The following is a 10870-nucleotide window of genomic DNA, read 5'->3' as shown; positions in this document are numbered from 1 at the left end:
CATTAATTTTAGCAGTTGTGGGTAGAAGCTCCAATGCACAGACCTTTGTGATGCAAACAAAAACTTTGTTTGTGATGACTGACTGTTTTCCAGTTGGGAGGAAAAAAATAGCATTCTATCAATTTTTTGCTCAAATTCCTAACAGAACCTCCATTTTCTTACTGCTGGCCCTTTTTTCCTGCATCGCCAACCTCTCAGAAATCAGAGATGGTACAATCAGATAAAAGTCTTTTAATAGTCTGGCAACATATCCCAAAGGACAGAGCTGACCACATTAGAGAGCTGATTGTGTACCTGAAGTTTTCATTGGGTTTAACTTTTCATGTTTTCCTGGTAGGAGGAAGTCTCAGCCAGGAAAGGTGGGTTGGTGTTGTCCATGGTACTGATTTTGGCCACCATTTACAAAAGGGCTTCTGCCTTGATTTAGCTTACTATATATACCTTGATCCATCTTGCCTGGCTTGACCATTCTATAACAATGAAGTTATCTGAAATTCAGCTGAATCCATATCACTGAGATAATTCAAAATTAAGGCCAAAATGCAGGTTTTCTAATATTAACCAGTGAGCTACAGAGCCATATATCTACAGTATATTGGATGATTTCAGTTATTACATGAATATAATGTCCACAAGTAAGCAGAGTTGGGCAGAGAGATCTACTGAAATCAAGAGAATTAAAACATGCTGAGGGGAAGAATAAGCTCAAAAATAATGAAATATTATAAATATACAAAAAGTTTTACAATAACAAAGCTTACAAACGTTATTTTTTCCAGGTAGAGGGTTGCAAGATATGGAGATATGGAAAATCTGATTATCATCATGGAAAATTCAGAAGGGCAGAGCACAGATGGGGGAGAAATAACCAACTGTTTATTCAATGATTGTTGGGTCCCAACTTTACGAGGAGGAGGAACCCCAAACAATGGGAAAGCAAAGATTTTTATAGACATTGAGGGCTACAGGGTAGGAAATCCTAGGGACAGGGAAGCTAAACAGGTCCTTGTCACGTACCTGTGGTTATTTCTCTTGCCAAGCAAAATGGGCCTTTTAGGAGCAAGAGCAGTGCTGGGGAAGCCCCTTGTTAAGGAGATGGAAGGACAAGGTAACCAATCAGAGCATCCCTGATTGAGGATGGAACCTTGAGGTTTCTCACCTTCTTCCTCTGTTGCAATTCCCTTAGGGCTGCCATCAGGCTGTACTGTGAGCTGGTGGGGTGGCTTCTACGCTTTGGTTTAGATGGGATTGCAGCGAGCTTTGTCCAGGGGCAGGGAGGGTCAATTTGAGTTTGAAAGGATTAGGCATAGCAAGGAGCTGGGTTTGACCCTGGTCACATCTGCAAGACAGGGAGGAAGTGGGTGCAGCCTCCATTTTGTGGGTTACATCTATTTTCTCCACCACAATTATTTCTAGCACACACACTGTTTTCCAGAGTAAAGTTTGCAATTCAATATCCACTTACCTAGAGATAAGTTCCATTGAGTTTGAAGGGGAAGGGTTTAAAATTGCACTGTGAAAATCAAAATACATATCACTTACAAATGCATCTTAATGAAAGAGGCAGAACAGAATATATACTATATACAGTATGGTTAAAACAATACTGTGACTCACTGATTGTGTATGATGATTTGTATGTATTTTCCCAGATGTTGTCTTTGCTCCTGGTTTAGGACACCCTCTGCTGGTATTCTAGAATTCCACACCATTCGCAAATATGTAAAATATATTGACTCTAAATACTTGCCTGATTTTCCTTGCTGCACTTAATTTTTTCCTCGCTTAGGCCCCAAGATGAGAAACACACAAAGGGTTACATAATACAGTAATTGATGCAAAATGCTCAGCAAAACTGTTGTAAATTTAACCTTATTTTTATATTATCCCAATGCTTCATTAAAAGACATTATTCAAATAACCTTTTGACCCTGGATATTAGGTTTTAACTCAATATTACTTGCCAACTGATAGTTAAAAGACATTATTCAAATTACTAACTAGACCATCAAGTGTATCAGGTTATAAAAATTACCCAGAATTTCTTGTGACCTTGTTTGTAACTTCCTATCTTGGCTTAACATAGTCACTTTCCCATTCAGTTGTAACCTAATTAAAATAAGATATATTACGTTTTTTGTTTGGAAATGAATGAGCATTTTTTCCATCACCATTTCCAGCAATTTCAGAAATTTCAGAAATTCTAAGCAATTTAAAATCCAAGTCATTCTGACATTGCCTGGTGTTTTTGTGTTGTGTTTTGATGTTTAGCTTAAATTATCCTTTTTTCCTGTTTTCTTGTGTTTCAGGTGGTTCTTCGGGTGAAAACTTGGGGGAACACAATTAGAATAAATAAATAACAGGTTTGCACACTAAATGCCAACTTGAACTTCTGGTTTCTATAAATCAAAATTAGCAAGGGTAGAAAAAAACAAAATGCCTCAGACTTTGGAAAACTTCTGCCAATAGGAGAAGTCTGCATTTAGCAACATGAACTAATGGTCCAACAGTACAGAATGGCTACAGGTATTCCTATAAATCCAAAATTCTAAATGCAAGTAAAATGCCTATTTTTCAAGTAAAGGGAATACTGATGGTATTCGACAACCAAATGCAAGAAAGTGTTTGAGAAAAATGTCTATGGGGTTGATTATACTTTATAAATACTGTACCATTTATACGAATATAAGTATTAGTATAAATAATGGTAACATGTCTATCCAAAATCTTCACTAGAGGACATCCGTGCAATAAATGGGATGATGAGACATGAACTATGTAACAAACTGAAAGGAAAAAAAAATGAATATGTTTTCTTTTTACTGAATTTGCTTCTTTCATTTTCTTTCTTTTTTAATCTTCTATTTTTTCAAAGTATCTAGAAATATCCCATCAAAACTTATTTGTTTGTTAATCTTCCATCTTACCACAATCCAACAGATTCTCAGTGGCTTACAGTTGCAATAAAGCAAAAATACAGAAATATGAAAAAAAGACTAAAAATATAAAACATACAATACCAATCAAGGAGGCATCACAATCCTCCAGAAGAGCTCAGTCTTCAACATCTTCCGGAGGATGGTGGCCAAGGTAGAACCAAATCTAACCTCAAGTGAGAGGCCATTCCAAAGGCCTGGAATTGCTACCAGGAAACACTGCTTCTGAGCATCATCCCCCCTGACCTTCACAAAGTGGGAGCAATCAACTGCTTCTCCCAGCATGATCATAATCATTATTCTATCTGCTTCCATTTCGCTCTAGTGATGAATAACATTAGGTAATTCTGAGTATCATAGCAGCCTAATGCTATTCAAAGGGCAAAGAAACTATATGCACCTTTTGCATTTTGATGAAAGCTGCCTTGGTCTGCTATTAAAGCATTGTCTTTGGATCTGTGACACTGATCTCTTTTTAGTGCTATAACTCTTCAGAACCTTCTTCTGATTATGATTAGCTCCTTAATACATTAAGAGCCTCCAAAATATAGAAGACTCCCTTCTACAGTTCTCAATAATCACAGGAAATTATATGGCCTCAGGGTTCAAGCTAAATTGGCTGACCCATAGCCTAGCTGCATCCATGGATGCTCTTTTATAAGTAAATCTGAAGCCTGAAGCAGGCTTTCTTAATTTCCATGTAAAGACCCCATGTCTATTCATTTATAAATAGACATCTCTTTGCCAACTGCATAGGTCATGGGTAATCACGTGCATAGGAACAGGCTCTGATCTAAATTTATATTCAGTCTCTAAACCATGAATGTTGAGTTATAATCCTTCACCCTAACCCTAACCTTGCTTCTAGATCAAGAGTTTGAGATTTTAAAAAGATAATGATCATTTAATTTATCATTGCTGACATATAATTCAAAGCCTATATTTCTAGGAGAGTATTTCTCCATCTTGGTCCCAAAGCCTTTTCAGTTATGAAATTGTTATGCTGTAACAATATTTTATTGAACGTTTCTACATCCTGATGATTAACCCACTGGGATAAAATTGAATTTAAAAATAAAATTAAAGTATATGTTTAGTATATAGATCTGCTATCTAATCTCTATGACTCCTTTACAAACAGTATCATTTACTGAGATTTTTTATTTTTTTGCTAACATTTCCTACCTGATGTGAAAACAGGTCTGTAATTTCATAGATCTTCTTTCTTTAATAAGTTTTCTAAAATGTCAAAGAATAGGCAATTGCATTTGACAAACATTTTAAAAACTATGTAAAATAATAGCATTTTTTTACCATAATACAAAGATAAGATAAATAAATAAGAATGCTAAAATATAGGTAAGCTATAAGCATGTGAAATATTGGAAAAAATAATCAAAAGAATACAGTGCAACAATTATAATGTTCAGTGTATACAGTGTTTAATAAAAGACTGCATATTTCACTATAGAGTGAAAAGAGGGAAAAATACTGCAATTATGCATCATTCAATAATGAATTATGCATTTTTATATAAAGCACTATATACCATAATGTTCCATCCAGTGTTCCAGAGGAAGCAATAGATAACCCACTTTCTGAGAAAAAAAAAGGACTAGTTAATGAGTTAGCAATAGAAAGCAGGGACATTTGTTTATTCGATTGCTTATATTTCAGTTAAATGCTTGTACTACCTACAGTGCAAAGTAAAACTGCTGAAGAGGGTGAAGGGAAGATCTTTAAAAAAAAAAAGTCTCAAAATTGTTTATATGTATCAGAGGTCTTTCCTGCCTATAGAAACTCACTTGGAATCTCTCTCTGACCTTGTTGTGGCACCTGGACTTTATTGATACGAATATCAAGAACTAATTCTCCATATTCTCCAAAATCCATAACACTTGGGGGGGGGGGAGAGAATCTGATCAAGAAATTAAAAAATCTATAATTAAGCTAGGTAGATTAAGGAGAGGGGCAGTTATGAGGCTTCATAGGCATTATGACAGGATACAGGTTTAGTCTGCTTTCAGATAGAATGATTGTCTTTCTCTCTTATGTGATATAATAATGATGCATCAATTGTATACACATGTAGCTAGAAGTTCACCCTATTGAATATAGTGTGACTTACTTCCAATTTTTGAATTATGCTGAAGCGTTCTAATCAAGAAGCAAAAAATACTAGAGCAGTGGCACTCAAGGGTCCATGGACCATTGGTGATCCATGGAAGTACATTAGGTGGTCTTCTGCAGCCACCCTATATTCTTTGGGCAGAACTTGTTCATTGCCTCAATCCTGCCTCCCCACATTCACCAACAGCCATCTGGCCAGACCAAAGCCACTGACTGCCTCTGTGCTTACACCAAGTAGTTAATAAATATTTAATATGGGATAATATTTGGGGGTAGAACATTTAATTTAAAAAGACATTTAAAATGAACAGATGGGAAGGCATACACAAATGCAACTATAGTCTTAGTTTTTCACCAGAAAACATGAACTCCCGTGCTTTTAAAGCTGAAAATGAGGTGGATGCAATGCAATTTATATGACGTTGCCTTTGAGGATGTCATGTTCACCGTTTCAATGTTCCTGGTACATCGTAACGTTTCGCATGTCATTTCCCTGATACGTGTTTGATCTAGGGAGGGAGGGGGATTCCACTTTGGGGAGTTGTTATCTGTTGGCTGCTGGTTTGGAATGTGTTTGGGTTATCTCATGTGTTCAAGGTTACTTTCTCAGGATCAGTAGAAAACGGTTACCAGCACCTGGGAGGGGGGTGGTTGCTGCAGTTGGGTGAGGGGAGGGATTACGTTTCTAGCCGAGGGTTTTTAGTTTGTATTTGGCGCGCTTTTATTCATTCTCAGCTTTCTCTGTATTTGCATACTATTCTTTTAATAAATCAGATATCATTAAGTACCTGCTTGTGAGTCTGAGTATATCAGGATAGGCAATCATTACAGAGGACTACTTGAAACTTCAATTGATTCAAAACTCAGCATCCTGTTTGTTGGTGAATGATGGTTGCTGCAATCATATAATCCCTATATTGCATTAGCTGCCAATAGGTTCTGAGCGCAGTTCAAAGTTCTGGATGCAATTCAAAATATAAAGCCATACATGGCTTAACCTTCAGGACTGCCTTCTCCACTTAGATAAACCCATTGATAGGCATCCTAAGCACAAATCCATCCTTAGGGCTTTGAAATATATAAACTTTATTCACAGCCAGATCATTCATACTGATGTTCCTTTTGCTTGTTTGTTAAATGTGTTCATTTCACTGGGATATCCACATATTTTCCAGTCATTTATTTAGTGATCTACAGTAGCAAAAAGTTTGACAAACATTGTAATATGGTTACAATATCTGGGCTATGAAAATACAGATGGCCACTAGAGGGCAACAGTCTGTTTTCTGCATCCCTTTGCCAATTACTGGCTATCTGGATTTTTGCTGTCTAGATATCATAGCTTAAAACATATCATCTTCATATTTTGGAAACAGAAAGATTTAGCCTGCCTTTTCCTACCCCAACCCCTTCATTATATTTAGACAGATGGTCCAATCCCATTGATAGGCATCGTACAACACAAATCCATCCTTAGGGCTTTGAAATATGCAAACTGATTTATTCACAGCCAGATCATTCATACTGATGTTCCTTTTGCTTGTTTGTTAAATGTGTTCTCCTTTTATTATGTATTAGGTTGTTCATATATAAAATGAGGTAACAAGATCAATTGCAGCCGGGATTTCCAGTAAATCATTATCTGACCTGGAACGTAATCTCGTTCATTAGGGGGGTTCATCGCTGCAGTTTCTAAAACATGCCAGAATACATTTCATATGTTTAAAGTGATTAATGGAAGAGACCAATTGGAGAATTTCTGACATATTCAAGCATACTGGAATATAAAGCACTCTTCTTACAGGGATGCTTTGATGAAAACTTACTTGAAAATTCAAAATAAATGAGTCAACTGGAATATATATATACACACACACACACACACACGCACGCACAATACAACACTGAGATTTTATTCAAAAAGTAAAAATTTGCACTGTTTTTTATGTCCATAAGATGGCGCTGCAGAAAAAAGAATGTTAAAACTTTACTTATTGTTGTTTGTTATACTTAATACAATACAGGAAAAACTAATTAAAGGTTTTCTTGGCTACTGAATGGATCATGCAGGTTTATTTTAAAATCATAAAATATCAAGCAGAACGTAAGTACTTTTAAAAGTACATTTGAATAATTTGGGTTGCACAGCACCATTAACCAACGCTTCTCAGAAGCCCCATGGTTCCAGATGGTATGAAGTTTTGTCAAAGGGTAATCTGCAGCACTGACAAAACCTAGCCAGAAAGAATTTGAGCTGTTCCATAATTTGTTGGCAATATGGCTTTCCACTGCTAAATTCCTAGGAAAAAAACTGTAGGATAACTCTTCAAGGCTGTCTATTAGCACTTGGGGTCTCAAATTAATCAATGGGGGGAGAAGTTATATACACAGAGCTGTAACTCTAGAAAATGGTGCTAAAACATTTTTACTTCTAAAATAAGCACAGTGATGTATTAAGCCCTGGGCAACTATTTAGTTTTTAAAAGGTATAAGAAGTAACTGAGTTGTGCAGCCATTCTGATTGATTTTTGAATATGGCTACTGAATCTTGGTGACTGGATACACATCTGAAAAAAATGATTCTGGAATGAATACCGATTCACACAGAATTCTGCTGCTGTCCGTTACCCTATTGCCACAGAAGAAAATTCGGGATTCCTGCGATACCAAAGCCAAATCTCCAGAGCTGGAAGATAAGTTGGTTATGTCTTGCATTGTCTATTTGTTGCATTTAAAGCTTTGATGAAGCTGGGAGGCATTATGAAAGAATGTGACCCACTGTTACAGGAAATCATTTTGCCTATTACTAAATTGCAAGCTATCCTGAAATCTTATTTGCTGTAAGTTAGGATTGGATATCCTACTATCAAAATTCACTCCAAACTCCTCCTTGGCCATCTAACTAGAACAAAAGATATACAAAGTACTGAGTGGTGCACTCACAAATCCAAGGAAGAGCTCCATATTTCTTTGTCTCTGGGTTTACTATTCTGAGGAAAGAGTACAGTGAGACCCAGTGTAGTATAGTGGTAAATTTGTTGGACTAGGACAGGGAAAATCATGATCTGAATCCTCACTGAATGACTTTAGGCCACTCACTTGTTTCTCTCCCCAATCTACTTGGCTGTGGCATCATTGGTGCTCCTTCCTGGAATGGCAATGATAACTCGTGCAATGGCAATGATAACTATTTGGCTGAATTGATTTATTCAAGAATTACAGAAAAGAGTGATTGCAAATGAATCTAACCAATCCTGGAGATAGTTCAAATTTAGTTCTCAATGGGATAGCACTTCCTCAGACAGAACTGGTGCACAACTTGGGGTTGTAGGAGGAGAGAGGTCTGGGTTCACAGCTCCTGTCCAAGGAGCAGGTGGCAGTTGTGGCCAGGAAAGCCTATTAACAGATACATCTTGTATGACAGTTGAACCCTTTCCTGGGTTGGGAGTCCCTACTTACAGTCCCTCATGCCTTGGATAACTTGTGTATAGGTAAAGGTAAAGGTTTCCCTTGACATTAAGTCCAGTCGTGTCCGACTCTAGGGGGCGGTGCTCATCTCCGTTTCAAAGCCGAAGAGCCGGCATTTGTCTGTAGACACTTCCATGGTCATGTGGCCGGCATGACTACACGGAACGCCGTTACCTGCCCACCGAAGTGGTACCTATTAATCTACTCACATTTGCATGTTTTCGAACTGCTAGGTTGGCAGGAGCTGGGACTAGCAACGGGAGCTCACCCCGTCCCGCGGATTTGAACCGCCGACCTTCCGATCGGCAAGCTCAGCAGCTCAGCGGTTTAACAACTTGTGTATAGACAAGTTGTAATAATGTGCTCTACATGGGGCTGCCCTTGAAGATCATTCAGAAGCTACAGCTGGCCCAGAATGTAGCAGTGTGAGCAGGGATAGGTGTGCCTCAGTGTGCCAAAGTAATACCTCTGCTACATGAGCTGCACTAGTTATTAGTTGGCTTCTGGGTGCTGGTCATTACCTATAAAGCCCTATTTGGCATAGGGCCTGGGTATTTAAGGGACCAACTAAATCCAACTCTGCCCATCCAATAAAATATTACAGGGCTGGCATGCTTTAACTCCCATCTTGTGGGACCCAGGAGGCATGCCTCCCCTCTAGGAGCAGTAGCCAGTGGATAGTTTACTATAACAGAACCATCAATTATTTTCAGAATGGAGCCTGTCCTGTTCAGTAGCAATTGGCTCCTTCAGATTTTCTCCTTTAATATCCAATAGATCCAGACCAACAACGCATTAGATCCCTAACTAAAACTACAGATATCCTTAAAATGAGTGTGACCTGATGGTTGCATCCATGTCAGTTTCTTGGCAGCATGAAATAAATGGTTTACTTCTTTTGATTTTTTTAAAAACTTCCCAGTCTACACTTCAACCTTGGAATAATCCACATGGTCTCCTAACAAGGTATAAACCAGGGTCAATGCTGGCTACTTTCTGAGATAGCTATAGTCATTTGTCATTTGCTGAGACCACCTCATTATATCTTGGCATGTTGACAAATCCAGCTAGTGTGTTTATTTTAAGGTAAAGTGCTTTTTGTGAACTTAGAAAACTAGACAAATTAGCAAATCTTGGTTATTCTGTCCACCAGGCTGCAGCTCATGAAAGCTAATGCCTTTTGATAAAATTTGTTAGTGAGAAAGGCTGATATCAGACTCCTTCTGACTGGGGAATACATTAAGTAACCCATGGAACTTGTCCCAAGAACACAGTTGTGGGCCCTTTACTCACAATTTATAGTGTCTTAAGCATCAACCTGTCACAGTGACAAAATAAAGGCTGTCTTCATTATTAATCACAATTGAAGAAATTAGTCTTAGTGGTAGTCAAGCAAATCTGATGAAATAAATAGCTGTGGCTTGCCATGGCTTTATTCCCAGTCTTATTCAGCCTGGCACCCTCCAGATATGCTGGATTTCATTTACCGTAATTTCCAGCCAGCATGACTAAGGGCACCAGGTTGGGGAGTATCATAAATTATATGGGGGTTAGAATCCGTAGAGAAGACCATCATACCTTGGGAAGTCCATGCAGGGGTTGAGCAGATAGCGACACCTGGGAATATGTCTTAGGAAAGGTACTTTCTGACTGGAATATATTTTGGGAATGAGAAAATATTTTCCTAACAAACCATGAAGGTTTTCTCAAAGGCACACATGACGGTAGCACAGGTTGCTTTAAAGCAGACTTTCTCAACCTTGGCAGCTTTAAGATGTGTGGATTTCAACTTGCAGAATTCCCCAGCCAGCTCTGGGAATTGAAATCCACACATCTTAAAGTTGCCAAGGTTGAGAAAGTCTGCTTAAAGAACAGGGCACCTGAAGGGCCGTTTCCTCACCAGGGGTTTGTCCGTCATCCAACCCTCGTTCTGCCGAGATAACAGTGACCACGTATGATTTCCAGGCTTACGGTTTTTACTAACCGATTTTCTTAGGCAAGCGGTTACGTTTGTAAGTACTCCTTTGGTTTAAGCAGGCCGGTTTTCAAACTCGTTATCGCCGGGGGAACGTGCAAAGGCCCCTCTTCGGTGCCTTCCCTCTGCTTCTGCACCCATCGTAGCTACCTGTTTCGGCACCTTTGGCAAGCCAGAATCTAATAGAAGAGAATATACGCAGCTCAGGGTTGGACTGCGGAGCCCTCGGCGTTCTCTGAGCTTGGCTGATGTAAACAACCAAGGACTCCACAGACTGAATCTTCCGTTTTCTTCCTCCCCACTCCAACTCGACCTCCGCTTTCTCTTAGCGTATCAAACAGCGTCTCTCCCCCCGCCCCCT

This window comes from Candoia aspera, chromosome 3, assembly GCF_035149785.1.
Source record: "Candoia aspera isolate rCanAsp1 chromosome 3, rCanAsp1.hap2, whole genome shotgun sequence".
Classification (NCBI taxonomy): domain Eukaryota; kingdom Metazoa; phylum Chordata; class Lepidosauria; order Squamata; family Boidae; genus Candoia; species Candoia aspera.
This window is presented reverse-complemented; position numbering follows the sequence as displayed.